Consider the following 22,088-nt stretch of genomic DNA (forward strand, 5'->3'; position numbering starts at 1 on the left):
GGTCCAGTGGCTGGTGATCTTAGAAGGAAAAGGAGGGTAGTTTGGGAGCCAGAGACTCACAGGAAGAACGGCCTGCCACAAACCAAGATGTCAGAATGGCTCCTGCATCCAGGACACTGTTCTCAGCACCCCCGTCTCGCTGATCCTTAGGACTTATCCTGGGCCAGCTTTCCTCACCACAGAGGAACCAGATTCCAAGTCCTGGCACTCTGAGGACCTGTCTCCTCATCCTGATGGCCTGTTCACAGTCATTACGAGGCATATATTATAATAATATATGCCCCCGTGAGGAGTCTATATTGCAAGGTGGGAATGTGGTGGTGTTCCCTGCAGCTCTAGAGACTGCAGGTATTTGGCCAGTGGGGCTGGGGCTCCTCTGCAAGATCTTCTGAGTGACACAGGCCCTCCACAACTCATGCCATAACACTCTCAGCCCAGAAGGAGATGGTCTCCGTGATCTCAATGGGGTCCATGTTTCAGTTCCTCAAGTGATGGGTCAGGGACACTACCCAAAGTCAGGCTTGGAGCCATTCTCAGGTTTGTCTCTGTGCAGGCCTGAGGAGTCCAAGGCACTTGGAGTCATCCCTCATCTCACTCTGCACTCTCCTTCCTGCCTCTCCTCAGGCCGGGCCACTCTGGAGAACTGTTCCAGCAGAAAGCACATTTCTCACAATGTTTTCCTTGGGTGCAGAGCACAGCACATGGACCTATCCAAGATGGCAAATCTTCATCTCCTGAAGGTGTGCTGGAATTTCTGCACCCACTGATTGATTCTGAGTCCATAGGGTCTGCGCTTTTCCCCAGGGGCCTGGTGAACCCAGGGGTCTATAGTCCAGGCCTGGAAGACATGTTATTAGTGTGAGAAAGAGGTTAAGAAGCAGAAAAAAAAAAAAGGTGAAAACTGGGGAGCTAACTCAGCATGCTGCAACCTGGGATGGACCCCAGGCTCTGCATGGTCTCCCAAATACCTTTGGAGTGACCCCGTTGAGGGGGTGTGGCCAAAAACCCAAGTTTTTGATTTAGTGTCTGGGGCCACATCTCCAGTAATGCTTAGGAATTACTCCTGGCTTGCACTCAGGAATTACTCCTGGGAGTGTTTGGGGGACCCTATGGAATGGCGGGGATCAAATCTGGGTTAGTGGTGTGCAAGGCAAATGCCCTGCCTGCTGTACTATTGATCCTGCCCCCAACAAACAATTTTTTTAAAAACCACATTAATTCCTCTTTTTGTTTTAATTTAAATGTAAATTTGTTATTATTTAGGGGGAAATTTTTTCTGAAGCTTTTTTTTTTTTTTTGCTTTTTTTGGGGGGTGTCACACTCAGCGTTACACAGGGGTCACTCCTGGCTCTGCACTCAGGAATTACTCCTGATGGTGCTCAGAGGACCATATGGGATGCTGGTGATTGAACCCCGGTCAGCCGTGTGCAAGACAAATGCCCTCCCCACTATACTATAACTCCAGTCCCTAAAGCTTTATTTTACTAGTCCGTAAAGTGGATATAATTCTGTCTCATAAGGTTGTTCTTATAATTAAAATAATTAAATTAATAGCACAGCGGTAGGGCGTTTGCCTTGCACGAAGCCAACATGGCCGACCCTAGTTCGATTCCTCCACCCCTCTCGGAGAGCCCAGCAAGCTACTGAGAGTATCTCGCCCGCATGGCAGAGCCTGGCAAGCTCCCCGTGACGTATTCGATATGCCAAACACAGTAACAACAAGTCTCACGAAGGAGATGTTACTGGGCCCGCTCGAGCAAATCTATGAACAACGGGAGGACCGGGACCGTGACCGAATTTATTACATTAAAATAATATATGTAAAAGTACTTAATGTACATATAAGGCATGAAACTAAAACCTGAAACTATATATTAATGTACACCAATAAAAAAATTATTGAAGGGCTGGAGCGATAGCACAGTGATAGGGCATTTGCCTTGCAAGCAGCCAACATGGCCCACCCGAGTTCAATTCCTCCACCCCTCTCGGAGAGCCCGACAAGCTACTGAGAGTATCTCTCCCCACGGCAAAGCCTGGCACGCTCTCCCTGACGTATTCAATATGCCAAACACAGTAACAAGTCTCACGATGGAGATGTTACTGGGCCCACTCAAGCAAATCGATGAACAACGGGATGACCATGACCGTGAAGGCCATCTCATTTATGAAGTATGCATCGAAACTTGAGACAGGGGTTAGGGAGTAATTCCTGAGTGAGAGCCAGGAGTAACCTCTGAGCATCACCACGTGTGTTCCCAACACCAAAACAAACAAAAAGGGACATGTAGTTCTTCCCTTTTGGGGTATCTTAGCTCACTCTTCTTTGAAGAAGACCACATTCTCTTATGCTCTATTTCTGTCTCTCCCTCCCAATATTCTCTAAGTAAAATTATATTACTTCAAAAAAGAGGTAGGACCAATGAGATTCTACAGGTTTAAAGTTCTTGCCTTGCACATGATTTAATCACTTACACTGTGTGGTCTCCTCGGTCACCACCAAGAGCATCTCCTAAGCACTATTCTGGCAAAAGCCCCTGAGCACTGTTGCCCACTACCAAGAGGAAAAGTGACTGGAGCACGCACTTTGCTCGATGGAGCCTCATGTTCAATCCTTGGTACTGCATGATTCTCTGAGCACTGTGTCAGGAATAACCTCCTAAGTACAGCAACTGTGGCCCCTGGAATACCCCAGCACCAAAAAAAAAAAAAAAAGTACACATCTGTGTAGTTTATTTTAATTTTGTATATAAAGCATTCATTTTAGTTTTCCTTCCATGTATATATTTTTGATATTGTTTTTAGTTGTGGGGTGACCACACCTGTTAGTAATCTGGGGGCCACAAAAATGATTGCAAAACCAATATAGTAGGGTAGGATCTGAGTGGTAGTACAAACGGTTGAAAAACACTTGGCACATGCTTTTTGTTTTGTTTTGGGGGCTACACTCGGCTGTGCTCAGGTACTGTACTACCCAGTACCAGGCTGGCCATGTGCCAGGCAAGTGTTACTATCTCTCCCACCCTAGAACACATGCTTTGCATGTAGAAGACTCTGTTTCTATCCCCAGCACCAGAAGCAACCCCCAAACACTGAGGCAGGAGTCAGTCCTGATCACTGCAAGGTGTGACACCCAAAGAAATCAAAACAAACCCTCTAAAATTAAAAAAGAATCAAATCATAAATTTAGTTTGAAACAAACAAAAATATATGAGCTTTTCCAGAGAAGTGATTCAGTGATAGAGCGGGGTCGTACAGATGTGAGGCCCTGGGTTTCATCCCTGGCACCACAGCTTCCTTAGCACTGAGCCAGGAAGAACTTCCAGCACCAGTGTCTGTGCTCCCCCAATCAGAAACACGATAAATAAATAAAAGTTACATAACCCCATGTGGGGTTGTGAGTATGGGCTTAAGAACCTAGGACTTGTTGGGCTGGAGAGACAGTATAGCGGTTAAGGTGCTTGCTTTGCATTCTGTCAATCCTGGTTTGACTCCCAGCACCAGGAGAGGTCCCTGAGCACTGCCAGGGGTCACACTTGACAGCAGGTCCAGTGTAGGATAACAATTTGTCCTTTTGATTTGTCCTTTTCTCCCTTGCTACAAGGAGCTTGGGTTTATCAGGTTGTACCCATCACAGTGCTCCTGAGTCATTCCCATTACTTTGTTTTTCTTTAACCACTTCTTTGTGCTCTCTACACCAACCAGTTAATCAGCTTTTCCCCTAATCAAAATCTGTTAATTTGTAAGGTCAGATCCTTCTAGGACACTGAGCTTGTAAGTTTATATTGCCTTTCTCCTCTCATGTCCTTTGAGGAGTTTACTTTAATGCAATGACCTTTTTGTATAGATACAGGAAGACAGTTAATATTATGCTTTGTGACTTAGGATTTAATTGACTTTGAATATTATTCACTCCCGGGGCATCTGCTTTCTCAACTTAAGTCTCAGTTGCCCTCACTTCCTAGCACCCGCAAAAGCAGTGTCCTGACGAGGGACTGGATGGAACCAGGGCAAGCAGGTAAGCTATGTGCTACCCTGGCATCGAGATGGGCCAGGCCAAAGTGCCACGATTCTTAACTATAAGTTAGGAGTTTGATCATAGACAAATGCTGTCATGATCCAAAAGTAACGACAAGACTAGGACCCTGCTAGGGATAGCAAAGACTATCTGGCCTGAGAACTGTAGTCTGAGATCAAGATGGCCCTAGGAGAGCAATTCTATAAACTTAAAGTGTTCCTTACTGTGTCCATACAAAATGATTTATATTATGTATGCTTATATGTTTGTTGGACAAGGAGAGGAGAAACACACCCATGGGATTCCGCTCTAGGGTGGATTGATCTGCTAAATGAGAATCTGGCCTAGAAGCAGCTTTCCCGTGTGTCCTGACTAGTTTGGAAGAGGCTGAACATTTTTCCCTTTCAAACTGCCTTCAGTAAATAATTTTAGTATATTTAAGAGGCAGTTTCCCTTTTTTCACAGAAACCTAGCTTGTCTTAAATATGCAGACCTCAGGTGCTAGCCAGGCCTGATCTTTGGGATGTAGATTCCATGCTCTAGCAGACTGGTCTTTGGGATGCAAATCCAAGTGCTTATAGCTTGTGAAAGTGCTTGTGAAGGGCTGGAGAGATAGCACAATTCCCAGCGTCCCATATGGTCCCCTGAGCACCGCCAGGAGTAACTCCTGAGTGCAGAGCCAGGAGTAACCCCTTGCATTGCCAGGTGTGACTCCCCCCCCCCAAAAAAAAAGGAAAAAAAAAAAAGAAAGTGCTTGTGAAAGGTTTCAGTCTTGGTTTTGTATCTTCTTTCAGAGGACAAAATTACTGGCTTGTAGAAGTAAAGAAACAATATATGTTTTGCCACCTCAATGTTCTTTCTGTAACTCCTTTTGATGACATCACTATATTGCACCCTTTAGAGGTACCATGATCCATATAAGGAGATTTTTGGGGCTCTCTGGGGGAACACTGCTTGAGAGAACCTGAAGGTGACAGTCTGAGAGAACCTGGGCCCTCCATAACATAAATTTCTTTTATGGGATAAACTTCCTTACAATAAACTGCTACTAAGACCAACCAGTCTGGCCCTCGTTTCCTTCCTTCACCTGCCCATCGCCATCGACCTCCTTGGAGTCGGGAAAGGGCCTGAGACTACCGAACGTGGGCTGCGGGAGAGATAGACTGGTGCTATCCCTTTTTGTGTTTACACATCCCTGAGTGGGTCCCAGCACCAGGAGAAGTCCCTGAGCACTGCCAGGGGTCATACTTGACAACAGATCCAGAAGTAAACAATGCCAGATATGGCCTAATTTAAAAAAAAATTGTTTTTGCAAGAAAGTTTTTATTTTTTTATTTTTTTAATTTTTATTTTTTTTACTTTTTACGTCACACCCAGCGATGCTCAGGGGTTACTTCTGGCTCTGCACTCAGGAATTACTCCTGGCAGTTGTTGGGGGACCATATGGGATGCTGGGGATTGAACCTGGGTCAGCTGCATGCAAGACAAACGCTCTCCCCACTATACTATCACTCCGGTCCCATGTTTTGGCAAGAAAGTTTTTTATTGAAACTGATTTAGAAAAATGTGACTGGAGAGAAAGGGAGAAGTAATGTTGGAGAGGGCACAGGTTTCTCCAAAGTGAAAATAATAGAGCAATGAAACATAAGGCGGACAAAATACATGTCCAGGGGAGAACACAGGCTTGAAGAGGAAGCCAATAAACAAAAATATTATGATAATCATTAGCTCCAGCTTCTTCCTCCTTTTTGCAGAGGAAGTGTGGGGTGGGGGGGGGGGGAGGGAGGGTTATGTGCTCAGGAGTGACCCCTGGTGGTGTGTAGGGGGTCCTTTGTGGTACCTAGGACTCAAATAAGTGTTAGCAGGATGTGGCCCAAATGATACATCCTTTCCCAACAGCAACAAAAGCATAAAGGGAAAGTGGAAAGGGAAAGGGGAAGACTAAAAATAAATAAAGCAATAAAATAAATCTATTAGGGATTTACCGAACTTGGAAATCTAGGAGGAAACAGGTGTTAGCTCAAAGGACCATAGCTTATGCTTCTTATGCTGGAGACCGGGGGTCAATCCCCATCACCACATGGTCCCCAGATTCCTGTCAGAGCAGTTCCTAAACATCAGTAGGCATTCAACCCTCAAAAAATATTTTTAAGCAACTGGATAAAGAAACTATGGCATCTGCACAATGGACTACTACACAATCACCAGGAAAAATGAAGTTATGAAATTTGCTTATACATGGATGAAAATGGAGAGTGTCATGCTGAGTGAAATGAACCAGAGATAGAGGGACAGACTTAGAATGATTGCATGTATTTGCAGGATAAAAAAAAAATTACTATGTTGGGGCTAGAGCGATAGCATAGCGGGTAGGGCGTTTGCCTTGCACGTGGCCAACCCGGGTTTCGATTCCCAGCATCCCATATGGTCCCCGAGCACTGCCAGGAGTAATTTCTAAGCGCAGAGCCAGGAGTAACCCCTGAGCATCACCGGGTGTGACCCAAAAAGCAAAAAAAAAAATTACTATGTGAATAGTACCCAAAGACAGTAGAAACAAGGACCAGAAGGACTGGTCCATGGTGAGAAGCTTGCCACAAAGAGGGAGGGGGAGGGAAATTAGGATAGAGAAGGAACCATTATGGCAATGAGAGTTGGAAATGGTCACTCTGGACAAGAACTGCGTGCTGAAAGGAGGTAAAGGGATATACATGATAACCTTTCAGTACCTGTATTTCAAACAATAATGCCTAAAATGGAAGAGACAGAGAGAGAGAGAAGAAAGAAAAAAGAAAAGTGTCTGCTCTTGAGTCTGAGGGGTGGTGCAAGAAGGAAACTGGCGACTTTGATGGTGGGAAATGTACTCTAGTGAAAGGACGGGTTTGAACATTGACAAACCCCATCTTGAACAACTTTGTAACTGAGTATCATGGTGATTCGAAAAATACATACACACATATATAATATATATTATAAAATATATATACGATATACAGTATATATTTATAGTATATATATTTATACATGGGGCTAGAGCGATAGCACAGCGGTAGGGCGTTTGCCTTGCATGAAGCCAACATGGCCAACCTGAGTTCGATTCCTCTGCCCCTCTCGGAGAGTCCGGCAAGCTACCAAGAGTATCTAGCCCACACAGCAGAGCCTGGCAAGCTACCTGTGATGTATACCATATGCCAAACACAGTAACAACAAGTCTCCAATGGAGACGTTACTGGGCCCACTCGAGCAAATCGATGAACAATGGGAGGACAGTGACATATTTATACATATGTATATGGACCAGAGAGATAGTACAGGAGGTGAGGTGCTTGTCTTGCATGCAGCCAGTACCAGTTTGATCCCAACACTACATATGGTCTTCAAGTACTGCCAACACTGATCCCTAAACCCTACTCACCCAGTTTGGGTTGGGGCCTATACCCAGCAGTGTTCAGGGTTTACTCCTGGCTCTGCACTCAGGGCTCACTCTGGTGGGTCTTGGGGGACCTTATGGGGTATCAGGGAATCAAACCCACATCGGCCACATGCAAGGCAAAACACCCTACCCACTGTACTATCGCTCTGCCTCTCCCCCAGTATTTTTTAACAATAGAAGAGAAAAAAAATAGAAGAGGACAAAATAAAGTTGTCAGTGGAGTTTCGTGGCATATCATTTTATTAAGGACTGGTTGTTTATTATAACTGATCATGGTTTAGGTTCTAGTACAGGTAATGCACATCCCGGAAACTATCAGCTTGAACAGCTTTGGCACTAGTAGAAAAAGAGGGTTAGTAGATTTCACTGGGCTGAAGTGGGAATCGCATGATTTCAGAGAATAGGTTGGCAGGGTAATGGAAGGGTGCCCAGGCAAGTGAGGGAATCAGAAGCCTAAGCTCCATCTGTTTTATAGTAAATCAGCTTCTGAGCCTATTTCTGAGCCTACCAGGGGGGGACAGTGTAGGACAACCAAGGGCACAGAACTCAGTAATGAGTTCTGTCCCTTAATTCCCATTGGATTGTTTCTTTCAAAGTGGAACAAAGGATTTTACAGGAGAATATTTTCTTCCTTCCTTCCTTCCTTCCTTCCTTCCTTCCTTCCCTTTCTTTCTTTCTCTTTTTTCCATTAAATATTTTTCATAAAATGTTTTTCCAGTTACTGTGAAACCACAAAGCAATTCATGATTAGGTTTCAGGCATACAATGTTACAGCACTGGTCCCTTCACCAGTGCCCACTTCCCTTCACAGTGTTCCCCCCACACACACTCCATTTGCCTCCCTCCACCAGTCTGCTTCTGTGAGAAACTCTTTATAAAATATATATATGTAGTTTTCGCACTATTTTTGCACATGTTGCTGACAGGGTTTCATACATAACATTTTACCACCATTCAGCACCGTCTCCTCCATTTAGTTGAACACTTTCCTTCACCATAGATGTTGCCCCCTCCCTATCCTATCCCTCAGATCCCTCCAATGTCAAATTCCCTACTGAATACCAGCTTCTATGTTCTTTGTTTCCATTGTCTTTGGTATTCGTTATTCCACCATAAGGTAAAGGTAAAGGTAAAGGCCCTCCCGTTGATCGTCGATTTGCTCGAGCGGACCCAGTAACGTCTCCATTGGAGACTTTGTTGTTACTGTGTCTGGCATATCGAATACTCTCGGTAGCTTGCCGGGCTCTCCGAGAGGGGCGGAGGAATCGAACAAGATGGCCGACCCGAGTTCGATTCCACCATATGCTTCTTTATATCCCGCATATGAGAGAGATCATTCTGTGTCAGTTTCTGCCTCTGATTAACTTAACTCAGCAAGATACACTCTAGGCCCCTCCAGGTAGCCGCACGTTTCGTTATCTTTAGGACGATATTTTCTGACACAGGTTTAGGATGGCTCCCATGCATATCTTCTGTGATTTTTTATTTTCTAGTTTCATTTTCTAAAAAAAAATTTTCCCAATAGGGCTGGAGTGATAGTACAGTGCGTAGGTCACTTGCCTTGCACATGGCCAAGCCTGGTTTGATCCCTGGCATCCCATATGGTCCCCTGACCACCTCCAGGAGTGATTCCTGAGTGCAGAGCCAGGAGTAAGCCCTGAATGTCACTAGATGTAACCAAAAAACAAACAACAACAACAATAAAAAACAAAACAGAAAACTTTCCCCAATAAAAAAGTAGTATAGAGGCTGGAGTGATAGCACAGCAGGTAGGGCATTTGCTTTGCACATGGCTGACCCGGGTTCCATTCCCAGTATCCCATATGGTCCCTTGAGCACCACCAGGAGTGATTCCTGAGTGCAGAGCCAGGAGTAACCCCTGAGCATCGCCAGGTGTGACCCAAAAAGCAAAAAAAAAAAAAAGTAGTATAGAGGAATCCTGGCATCACACAGTTCATTGTTCACTGCCTAGTGCGAACCCCTCCCCCCCAAAAAAAAACCCAATAACTAACTAAACAAAATTATAAAATAACAGAACAGCCAGGAATTCAGGAATGCATTTGTCTTTAATATGTCCCTGGGTTTGATTCCCCAGGCCACATAAAAACACAAATAAAGTAGCAGTTATTTCACATACTTTTTGTAATGAGTCAACTTAAATGTCTATTAATAGGGGATGCTAATTAGGCTGCGGAAAATTACACTGAAAATAGCATGCAAACTTTCAAGCCATGATGTAATGTGTTTGGGAGATGTCTTAGAGGCCAAGGCACAAGTTTTGAAAGCAGGACGCGGGGTTGCCACTGGGCTGTCCATAGTACTCTCCTGGTTCTGCTCTCTCAGGTACTAATGTCACAGTGATTTCAGTGGAGAGTTCAACCCCCTACTGAGGGCTATGGACTGCCCAGTGGTACCCCCGCGTCCTGCTTTCAAAACTTGTGCGAACACCAGAACTAAAGGAGTGAGTGTAACCCTGGTCACTATAGCATAAGCAAGAGGAAAAGGAAGATGTCAGTTTTGTATGGTTTGGTATAGAAAGAGGCCTGGGGTTTATTATTATTATTTGGGGACAATGGTCACTCCAGCTGTTCCCAGAAACCCAGCGCAGCAATGCTCAGGGGATATATCCAGATGGGTCCAGGGAAAACGTGGGGGATCAAATTAGGACTTCCTCTTTGGGCCGGAGCAGATAAGGTGCTGGCCTTGCACACTGCTGACCTGGGTTAGATCCCTAGCATCCCATATGGTTCCCCGAGCAGTGACAGCAGTGATTCCTGAGTGTAGAGTAACCCCTGAGCATTGCCAGGTGTGACCAAAAAACAAAATAAAACAAAATAAAAACAACAATGAACAAAAAACAAAGCAAAAAAAAAACCCTCACAAATTCAGGACCTCTAATACACAAGGCTTGTAGTCTATCACTGGAGCCACATCCCTAACCCCACTCTAGAGAAATTACTAAATTCAAGTTATGGAACACAAAACGTGATGGACACTGCAATCCTATTTTATACACACGCATGCGCACATGCGCACACCCCAAATCTAGATGCTGCTTCGTGTGGTCAAAAAGAGAGAGAGAATGAAAGATATAGTGAGAAAGAGATAATTCAAAGGACTAGGCACATTTTTTTTAAATTTTGATTTTTGCCCCCTTGTGCTCAGGGTTTACTCCTGGCTCTATCCTCAGAAGACATCCTGGAGCAGTTGAAGGATCACATGTGTGCCAGGGATCAAACTTAGGTCAGCTACATGCAAGGCAAGCACCTTACCCATTGGACTATTTCTCTGGCCCCTGAGCACATGCTTTGTATGCTGGAGGTCCTGGTTTGATCCCTAGCACCAAATGGTGCTCAAAGCATTACCAGGAGTGACTCTTGAACACAGAGCTGGGAGTAACCCCAGCACTGCTGGGTCTAAGAACCAAAAATAAACAATGAAATGAAAGGTAGGGAGGGGCCGGGGAACAAGCTCAGGAACATGTGCATGCTATGCCTAGGGGACTGGTTCACTTGCTGGCACCATGCCACTCCCCCAGCACCAATCTGAGGCCACCAAAACACTAAAAGTTCTGTGTTTGTGTTTCCTCACTGTCAACCTCTAAAGTCCCACCCCAGTTGGTCAAGTATGGGGGTGGCTCCTGGGTTCCACCCCCAAAGAAAAGTAGTCAACTGAAAACAGATCTTAGGGAGCTGGATAGTCCAGCAAGCACGGCACTTGCCTTGCATGGAGCTGATTAGGGTCAATCCCTGGAACCCTATAAGGTCCTCCAAGCCCTGCTAAGAGTAATTCTTGAGCACAGTGCCCTGAGTAAGCCCTGAACACCACCAGGTGTGGCCTGGGAGAAAAAAAAAAGGATTTTAGTGTTGAGAACTGCACTGCATGTTTCCAATGCTTGCCTGCTGTTTGATGCATGTCAATAGTACATAGATGCACATTTGTGTTTTTGCTTTACGGGAAGCAATATTTTGAAGGATGGGATACGCTCGATGGTGCTCAGGGCTTACCCTTGACTCTGGGTTCAGGGATCACTCCTGGTAGGGTTTTGGGGACAACATGCAGTGCCGGGGATCAAACCTGAGTTGACCTGCTTCAAAGCAAATCCCTACCCATGATGCTAATTCTCTGGTCTTTTGGGAAGTAATTTTTGGCCTACATCCTTTGATTTTTGATCTGGCAATTGTTGACTGGGATAAAAGACTTGGTGTATCTCTGTTTTCCACTTGGAAATACAGTCTCAGGCCAGGAGAGGGCACACGGCACTAGTATGCAGGCTTCACATGCAGGAGTTTAATCCCCAGTGGTCCATCCCTAGCACCTCATGGTCCCGTCCTGTACTCCCCCCCCACCCGCCCACTGCCCTGTACACCAGGAACAGCACCAAGTAATGCTCTGGGAGGATGCTGGGCGCTACTTGTGCCATGCCCCCCACCCCCCAATAATAAAAAAGAGAAAAAAAAATGATGCATTCTGAGGCACATGTTTTTCAATTGTTGCCCCCTCTCAGCTCAGGGTGTGTAATTTCTCTTCCTTTATACGACCCTCTCTCTTCCCCCCATACTCTCTTACTTTCTCTCTCTCTTCCTCACTCTCTGTCTCTGTCTCCCTCTCTCTTATTCTACTTTTGCATTGGAATTAGTATCTTCCCTCAATCTCCCTCAAAAGCAATTTTACTTTTTTTTTTGAGGGGGGAGGCACACCCGGCAATGCTCAGGAGTAACTCCAGGCTCTGCACTCAGGATCACTCCTGGCAGTGCTGGGGGGACTATATGGGTGCCAGGAATCGAACCTGGGTCAGCCACATGCCAGGCAAATCCCTACCCGCTGTACTATTGTTCCAGCCTCAGACCTATTTTACTTTTAAAACAAGTCTCAGAGTTTATAGTGGAATATTCTGCTACATAGGTTTTTTCTCATGATAATGCTGTATTTACTTATCAAATAGTTTATAGCTTAATTGACTCAGATGACTTGCTAATCGCTCCACAAGCTGTTACTTCCCACAGCTAAGTGTACTATCAGTTCAAAGTAACCTGTTTCCAAACCGTGTGCCAAGTAGATAAAGCAGGTCCGAGGGGCAAGCCCTGTTTCTTTCCTTTCTCTTTGCTCTTTCTAATTTTTCTAGATACGTACTGCTTTCCTCTGGTGGCGGGTGTCCTCACTCTACTGTCATTTCTTTCCATAAGTAAAGATACATAATAACATAAAATGTTGCTTTCCAAGTAGCATATAGACTTTGTTTCCTTTCTTTCTTTGTTTCTTTCTCCTTTCCTCCCTCATTCCCTCCCCCTCTTTCCCTTCTCTCTCTCTTTCTTTCCTTCTCTCTTTCTTTTCTTTTTAAAAAATTTTTATTAGTGAAACACCATGAGGTACAGTTGTTGACCTTACAAGTTTCTGTGCTTGGGTTTCAGTTATACAAAGATCGAGTAACCATTCCTCCACCAGTGCCCATTCTCCACCCCCAATGATCCCAGTATCCCTCCCACCCCCTCTCTCTCTTTCTTTCTTTCTTTCTTTCTTTCTTTCTTTCTCTTTCTTTCTTTTTCTTTTTTCTTCTTTTCGTTCCTTTCTTTTTTCTTTTCTTTCTCTTTCTCTCTCTTTTCTATTTTTTTTTTTTTTTTTTTACTATTTGGTCCAAGTAGTCTTCACTCAGAAATCACTCCCAGCCTTGTAGGGGTCATATGTGGCGCCAGGGATTGGACCCAGGAATTGTGCAAGTCAAGCGCTCTACCCGCACTGGCCCAGCATATGCACGTTAGGACTCTCTCCTCTTTGGGTCACAGTCAGTGGTGCTCAGAGGTTAGTCCTGGCAGTACTTGGGGGCCATGTGGTGTTGGGGATCAAATGCAGGCTCCTGCATCAAAGCTTGCACTTCTCATTCTACTTCCTCATTGGAGTTAGTATCTTGATCTCGTTTTGTTTTGTCTTGTTTGTTTTGGGGAGTATACCCAGTGGTGCTCAGGATTTATTCCTGGCTCTGTACACAAGGATCACTCCTGGCAGGACTCGGGGAATCCTATGTGGTGCCGGGGATCAAACTCAGGTCAGCCTGATGCAAGGCAAGTGCCCTGCCTGCAGTGCTTTTTTTGGCCCTGCATCGCTCTGTCTCTTGAACCCTAACTGGGATCTCTTGGTGAACAGATAAGAAGAATGAGGATGAGCTTGACTCTAGTGTCTGCACTCCACCTATTGCTAGCAACGACGTTTTGGGAACTGCTCACAGATCTGAGGATTAAATATTTTCACCCAGAAATACTTGTCAACGGCCCCTTAAGTCACTTGGCAGAGCACATACTTTCTTGGCTTATCTCTGGGACCACTGTACACAAACGCAAGAAAAGAATTTAAAAATAGAAGTCCAGAGCTGGTGACTACTTGATTCTGCTATTGAATGGAGAGTGTGAAGTTGGGGTCTAAAGAATTGACCTGCAGGCAGGACCCAGTCTGAGTCCTGTCCCTGTGGCCCTGTCACTTCCCAGCCCTGTGGGTCAGGGAAGACGGAGTGGAGTGGAGTGGAATGAAAAGCTCTGCCAGGGTTCACTTTCATTCATTCCATTCATTAGAACAGGACAAGTATGGATTACAGCCTAGGCAGGAAGCCAGGTTCCAGAGGGACAGTGGTGAATGAGGCAGGTTCTCTGTACAACTTATTCACACGGAGCAAGTTTGCCTCTGCCCCACGGGTAATAGATGATGAGACTGGTACCCTAGCTCTATTCCACAAGAAGTACTATTGGGGACTAGAGAGATAGTACAGTGCTAGCCTTGCATGCGACTTATCTGGGTTCGATACCCCCATCCCTTCTGGCTTTATTTCTTATGTTTTTAGCTTCAGTTTTGGGTGCTTGAAAGATTTTTTTTTTTGGGTCACACCTGGCAATACTAAGGAGACCATATGGGATGCTGGGAATTAAACCCAGGTCGGCTGCACTTAATCACTTAATCACTTAACTTCCCGTTAGTCGTCGATTTGCTCGAGCGGGCGCCAGTAACGTCTCCATTTGTCCCTGTCGCGTGCTAGTGTAGCCCAATGGCATCTCTTCGCTCCGGGAACATGGAGGGCCTCAAACCGATCGTTCATGATCTTGACAAAGAAGTCTGACCATCTGGTAGGTGGGCGGCCACACGGTCTCTTGACATCCCGTAGAATCCAATCAGTAACAGCTCTAGTCCAACGGTCGTCTTTAAATCTCATTACGTGACCAGCCCATCTGATTTTCGACACCTTGGCATATGAGACAGCGTCCCTGATCCTTGATCGTCGACGGATGTCAGAACTCCGGATTCGTTCTCTCATTTGAGTGAAACGTGATATTCCAAGCATAGCTCTTTCTATTCTTCTTTGGGAGACCTGAATGGCGTTCTCATCTTGTTTGCGTAGGGCCCAGGTCTCTGAGGCATATGTTAATGCAGGAAGAACAGTGGAATCAAAGAGATGTGCCCGGAGCCGGAGGTTCTTCGTCCTCTTAGCTATTTCTTCGACGTTCTTGAAGGCGTTCCAAGCCGCTCTCTTCCTCCTGCGCAGCTCGGGTGCCAGGTCATTTGTCATGTTGACCTCTTGACCTAGGTACACATAGCTGTTGCATTCGGAGATGGTCGTTCCATTGAGAGCGAATGGGGCGTCAGGAACAAGGCTGTTTCTCATAAACATTGTCTTCGTAAGATTCAGCTGTAGTCCTACCTTTCCACACTGACGGTCAAAGTCGGCTAGCATTTGTGCCGCTTGGCTGATGTTTGGTGTTATTAAAACAATGTCATCAGCAAAGCGGAGGTGGTGTAGTTGCCGACCATCTATCTTCACTCCCATTCCTTCCCATTCCAGTCGTCGCATGATGTTCTCGAGGGTGGCACTGAAGAGTTTCGGTGAAATGGTATCACCCTGCCGCACCCCTCTCTTGACATCAACGATCACTTCTTTGTAGAATGGTGAGATCCTGGTAGTGAATCCGCAATACAGCTCACGGAGGATCCTGATGTATTGGGCTTGAATGCCCTGATTGGCTAGGGCTTCAATGACCGCTTCCGTCTCAACAGAATCAAAGGCCTTCTTTAAATCAATGAACGTTAAGCAGAGCGGCATCTTGAACTCCCGAGAAACCTCAATGAGCTTGGTTACCGTGTGGATATGGTCGATGGTGCTGAATCCTTTGCGGAACCCTGCTTGCTCGCATGGTTGTCCTTCATCTAGTGTTCTGCCAATCCTATTCAGGATGACTCGAGTGAACAGCTTGTAGATGACAGACAATAGGCAGATCGGGCGATAGTTGCCAATGTCATGGATGTCTCCCTTCTTGAACAGTAGTACGGTCCTGCTGGTTTTCCATTGGGACGGAACCTTGCATTCAGACAGGTAGCGAGTGAAGAGCCGAGCCAGTGTATTGATGAGTACTGACGGCAGGTTCTTCAGGTGTTCAGGTCTGACCTTGTCTGGGCCGGGTGCTGTTTGCTTCTTTACCAACGAAATGGCGTGTCGGATTTCGGAAGGGAGAACGTTAGGAACGACATACCCATCCTGTGGAATTTGGTATGTCGGCAAGTGGACATGGCTATCGAAGAGATTTGAGTAGAAGTCATGGATAATCTTCTCCATTGCCGTTCTGGAGGATGTGATGGATCCATCAGGACGTCGGAGGGCAGTCATCTTGGTCTTATAGTTGGCGAAGGACAGGCGGGCCTTACGAATACTTTTCCCAGCTTCTGCCGCATCTACCAGTACTTCTGCTCTTCTCTCTTTGAGGTCTTCCTTGATCGCATCTCTGCACTGCTTTGCAAGCTCGGACGTTAGCTTGCGGTTGCCTGAGGCATGCGCCAAACCACGCTGGCGAATTAGCTCAAGAGTTTTCGAAGATAGGCGACTTTTTGTGGCTATCTCTCTCTTGGCGTTCCTCGCACATTCATGGAGGTGCTGAACCAGTCGATCGTATTCCTCGTCAATGTTGTCAACAATGGCATCTTCCCATGTTGCCGCAATAGTACCAAAGAGTTCCCAGTTGGTGGTCGTTCTGGGAGTTCTCTTTTTGAACTTTGCAGCCCTTTCTCCCCGCTCTGTGAAGTAGAATTTTGCACGAAGGAGACGGTGGTCCGATCCCGTTCGAAATTTTGGGACAACAGCGACATCAGTCAGGCAAAACCGTCGATTGAATATGATGTGGTCTATTTCGTTGTGGAATCGTCCACCGGGAGACTCCCATGTCCATCGTTTAGATTCTGCCTTCTGGAACTGTGAGTTACCATGAATGGTCTTGGTCGACATGATGAACTCAGACAGTCTCTCACCCTGTTCGTTCCATTCTAGGCCATGGGTCCCGATGTGAAGTTCTTCAGCTGATCTTCTCGGTCCTATCTTGGCATTAAAATCACCCACAATGATCTTGTAGAAGGTGTGGTCTTCTTTATAGAACTTTTCTAGCTCCATGTAGAACTTCTCGATTTCTCTTTCATCATAATGAGATGTTGGTGCGTAGACAACGAAGATAGAAACTGCAGGCAGTGAGCCACATCTATTCAAATGTAAACGTCCGATTCGGGTTGTTAGGCATTCGAATGAATCAGGTCGGCTGCATGCAAGGCAAATGCCCTACTTGCTGTGCTATCGCTCTAGCCCCAAAGTGCTTGAAAGACTCTGTGGTGCTGTGATCCTAGGAGTCTAGTACTTTAAACCATCTCCAGGGGCTTCCAGTGGTTTAGGACACACTCATTGGTGCTCAACGGTTATTCCTGGCTCTTTTTTTTTTTTTTTCTTTTTCGATTTTTGACTCAGGGCTAAGAACAGAGCCAGGAGCAAGCCCAAATAAGCCTTAAGCACTGGTGGGTATGCCCTCCCCCAAATTTAAAATTCTGTGTTAATGTGTGTGTGTGTGTGTGTGTGTGTCTGTCTGTCTGTCTGTCTGTGTTTGGCTCTTTGGGTCACATCCGGCGGTCCTCAGGGGTTACTCCTGGCTCTGCACTCAGGAATTACTCCTGGTGGTGCTTGGGGAACCATATGGGCTGCTAGGCATTGAACCAGGGTTGGGTGCGTGCAAGGCAAATGCCCTACTTGCTATCCTATCGCTCTGCTCCCTAGTCCTGGCTCTTTGCTCAGGAATAACTCCTGGCAGTGCTCGGGGACCCTCGGTAGTTCCTAAGATCGACTCAGGGTGGCCACATGCAAGGAAGTGCCTTACCCCGCCTACCATCTCTCCAGCACCAGCCTCAGTTCTCATTTTACTAACCACACTCTGTGCGGTTTCTTCAGAGCCCTCAAGAAATTTTTGCAAACTTTGATGTTTGACCATGTTTGATGTATGCCATTTGATGGTGCCAACTTTCCTCCTCTCCTCCCTGGCCTATGTACTCCAGCCCACAACACTCAGTGTTTTACCACTCTGTGCTGAGAGCAATCTGTGTGAATGTCTCCCTCAGTAATCCTCACACGCTATTTCCCTTTCTGAAATCCAGCCAGACAGGAAATTCTTCTGTAGCCTCCTCCAATTTATTTTGTTTTGTTTTTCTGTTTTTGGTCACACTGGCGATGCTCAGGGGTTACTCCTGGCTCTGCACTCAGGAATTACTTCTAGCAGTGCTTTGGGGACCCTATGAGAGGCAGGAATTGAACCCTGGTTGGCTGCATGCCAGGCAAACACCCTACCTTCTGGACTACTGCTTTTGCTGCCCCCTGCCCTGCTCTATTTTTGAAGGGGGCATGGACTTGGTTGTTGGTCTACACACAGAGGTACTCAGGGGTTACCTCTGCTCAGGACTTCGGAATCACACCCAGCAGAGCCCAGGAGAACCATGTGAGTCCAGGAAATAAAATCCAGGCTCCTGCATGCAAAACACAATCCCTTCGAGTCCTTTCCCCAGCCCCTCATCACAAAGGGCCTGGTCCCACTTAGGATGAAGTCTTTCCCGCACATCGCATAAAAATTTGTACCTTATGTTATTCCGGTGATCCTTTATTTGTGAGAATCATCCTTTTGTTGTAGATTGAAAACTGTATCTTGTTGCTTTTTATTTTTTCCCGTTCCCTTTCTGCTTAGCACTGACAAATCATCTGTTCCCGTTTAGGAGCCACACCCAATGGTGCTCAGGGGTCACTCCCAGCTCACTGATGGGTGTTTCCCTCACTGGTGCTTGGGGGACCGTGCCAGGGATAGAGTTTAGCCTGCATGCATAACATGGACTTCAGTCCTTTGAACTATTTCCTTGGCCTTGAGGGTCACTGACGGAATCTAATTCTTGAATGAATTAAATGGCCATGTGAGAACAATCCTGAATCATACCATGAATTGCTTTTGTGGTAATAAAAGATATAAAAGGGGCTGGAGAGACAGTACAACAGATAAGGCTCTTGCCCTGTACACGGCAGACCCAGGTTTGATCTCGCATCCCATATGATCCCCTGAACCCTGCCAGGAATAATCCCTGAGCAGAGCTTGAAGTAAGCCCTGAGCATTCCTGGATATGGCCTCAAAACAAAACAGAAAGTAAGGGCATAAATATGAAGACAAATTTCACAATTTTTTTTGTTTTTGTTGTTGTTTTATCAAACCTGAGTCAGCTACATGCAAGGCAAGTGCCTTACCCATTGTACTATCTCTCTGGCTCAAAAATTTCATGATTTGCGTGTGTGTCAGAGGTTGGGCCACACCTGACTATGCTCAGGGATCACTCCTCTGGTGGGACTCAGGAGACCATATGTGATGCCAGGGACCAAACCCATGCCAGCTGCATGCAAGGCAAGCACTTTACCTGCTGTACTGCCCCTCTAGCACCCAAATTGTATAATTATTAAAGGTAGTATACCAGGGAGGATGACTAACTAGAAAGCAGCTCGTACATACTTGAAATAGTTGGGAAATGATTATTGTTACTTCTCTGCCTGGAGACTCCTGGTGTTGGGGTAGATATAATCACTGTTTTTAAGCTTTTGCAAGGCTGTCAAACGAAAAACATTTGTTATTGCTCCAGGATCTTTTCATTTTCAGCAGTGCAAGGACATAAAAGAGAATCCAGCAGGTTTGGTTCCTTGCATTTGGAGCATCAATGCAACAGACTGTCTTCAGGTAGGAAGCTCTTTAAAATGAGAACTCTTGAAATACTAGCTGGATGAGCATCTATTTGGAATATACAAGAAAACTTTCATTCCAGGGCAGCAGTTGGACTAGTGACCCCTTTGGAGCCTCCCAATTCTAAGGTTTCTATGAATGCTCACAGCTGGGTTCAGTCCACATATCTGAAATATGAAAAATGGGGGCTTGAGCAATAGCACAGCAGGTAGGGCATTTGCCTTGCACGCTGCCAACCTGGGTTTAATTCCCAGCATCCCATATAGTCCTCCAAGCACCACCAGGAGTAATTCCTAAGTGCAGAGCCAGGAGTAACCTCTGTGCATTGCTGGGTGTGACCCAAAAAGCAAAAATAAATAAATAACAAAAATGAAATGTTGCGAAAAACCAAAATTTAAATTGTCAATTAGTGGTAAAAAGCTGTAGAGGGGGATGGGGGCAAAGAGGACGCTCAAAGGGCTGTAGCAAGAGTGTAGCATGGGGAAGGCCCAGGTTTCACCCATGGGGTCACACAATGCCAGTACCAAGCAAGATGTAACTCAATACCAGGAGTAAACTAACTTATCTTTCACCCCCACCCAGGTATGACCTCAAAAGCAACCAAACAAAAAGCTGTATGATTACGTTTACAATAAATAAAATTTGATGAACCTAGGAATGGGAGGGGCTGGAGGGGAGGACGTTTGCCTTGCATGTGGCTGACCCAGGTTCGATCCCCAGCATCCCATATGGTCCCCTGAGCACTGCCAGGAGTGATTTCTGAGTGCAGAGCCAGGAGTGATCCCTGAGCATCACCGGGTGTGACCAACCCCTCCCCCCCCCAAAAAAAAGCCTAAAATAAGAGGAGTGGGAAATAAGGTTTAAGACGGAAGATCCAACTGGAGAGATTGCTTAGTGGGCTGATCACATGCTTCGAATGCGAGTTTCTCGGGTTGAATCTACAGCATCTTCATGATACCCCCAGCACAGAGCCATGAGTAGCTGCAGGGTGTAGTCCTCCGAAGCCCTCCAAATAACTACCCAAACCCAAAACGAACAACAACAACAAAATATCAAAACAATCACAAATGAATTACATCCCCCACCCCAAGCACCTAAACCCCCTGAAAATCCAGGTGCCGCTTGAAACAATTAGCAACGCTTGGAACAGAAAGTGCGTGAGACTTGAACGGTGTGTGCTGGTCAAGCGGCACCTGTTTTCAAAAACACAAACTCTCCAAATCGTTTTCCCTCTCCCTATCTTGGCTTAGGAGGACTTTTCCCATCCGAGAGTAACCGTAGGCGGAAGCGCAGGTATGTGGCGCAGAGCAGTTTCCGGGAAGACGCTGCTCGGTTCCGCAGGAGGCGAGACCTCGGCCAGCCCCGAGTGGGCTCCGCGCGCTGCCCCGCGGGCTCCGAACTACAAGTTCCAGAAGGCACCGCGGCGCCGCGCACGCGCAGTGGAGTGGCGGCAGCGCCGCCGCAGGACGCAGGCAAGTCAGCGAGCGAGTGGCGGCGGCGGCGGCGGCGGCGGTGGCAGTGGCAGTTCGCTGCGAGGGCGACGGCTCCGAGGCCGAGTGGCTGTCCGGCGGAAACCTCGGTGGCCGCTGCTTCAGAATCCCGTCGGTGAGTGCGCGTCCACGGCCGTCCGGCCCCGAGCGCGCAGCGCCCCGCCGAGCCCCCGCGCTGCTCTGGCCTAGGGCCGCCGCCGCGCCTGACGGCCGCGCCGCCGGGGCCGCTTGACCCCTGGGCCCTTCCCTCCGGCGTCGGGGAAGTGGGGGTGGGGGGCGCCACCGGCCCAGCGCCGGGCGCGCGGACGCCGACGGGCCCCGGCCGCCCGCGGCGGGGGTGGGGGAGGGGCGCGGAGGGGGCCGGGCGGGAGTGGACGCGGGGTCCGCGGGGCGGCGTGGACGGGGCAGCGGCTGGTGCCTGCCTCGCGCGCCGGCAGGTGGGGGGACCGGCGTCCGGGAGGCCAGCGGGAGGGGGGAACTGCGTGGCGCGAGCCGCCCGGCGACTTTTGACAAGCTCAAGCCCCTGCGGGTCTCGGGTCTGGGGGCTGCCCACCGGCCGCGCACACACACAGACACACACACACAGCCTGTACCTGGCCCCTTGCCCTCGGCTGTCGGAGGTCCGGAGGCGAGAGGCGGTGGGTTCCTTCCCTCTCCTTTCCCTCCACTCGATCTCTTACTGACAGAATTCACACGCGTGCGACGCTGGGCGAGCCCGAGACATTGACAAGATTCTGTGTGTGTGTGTGTGTGAAATTGGCAGACATTGATGAGATTGTGTGTGTGTGTGTGTGAGTGAGTGTGTGAAATTGACAGAAACCCGGCAGGCCTGGTGGTGCTTGCTTCAGACTAGAGCTTTGGGCATCGGTGGGGAGGCCGTGGCTTTAATTTAAGATCGTGGTAGAAATCCCTTTGAGCAAGGCTGGCAACAGAAAAAAAATTATCATTATTATTATGATTTTTAAACCTGGGATTCACCAGTTCCGTGTTTGCAGTTTAGGGGCTCTTGAACTACCCTGAGGATAACAGCCCCTTTGTTATTGGGTAACTGTAATCTGTCAATTCTTTTAATTATGAATGTAGACAGCAAAACCACAATAAAA

At 47.1% G+C, this 22,088-nt stretch overlaps 1 protein-coding gene across 1 annotated transcript in view; it reads right to left on the reverse strand.

Annotated features, from left to right (window-relative positions):
- The window catches only part of LOC130042734 (serine/threonine-protein phosphatase 6 catalytic subunit), a 99,684-nt gene extending 78,682 nt beyond the window's left edge, over positions 1–21,002 (reverse strand). The window contains exon 1 of the mRNA XM_056134925.1: positions 20,986–21,002. The gene's annotated coding sequence lies outside the window, so the exon portion shown is untranslated. The remainder of the gene's footprint in view (positions 1–20,985) is intronic.
- Positions 21,003–22,088: the final 1,086 nt, after the last annotated feature.

Source organism: Sorex fumeus, unplaced genomic scaffold, assembly GCF_029834395.1.
Source record: "Sorex fumeus unplaced genomic scaffold, SorFum_2.1 ptg000109l, whole genome shotgun sequence".
In the NCBI taxonomy this organism is placed as follows: Eukaryota; Metazoa; Chordata; class Mammalia; order Eulipotyphla; family Soricidae; genus Sorex; species Sorex fumeus.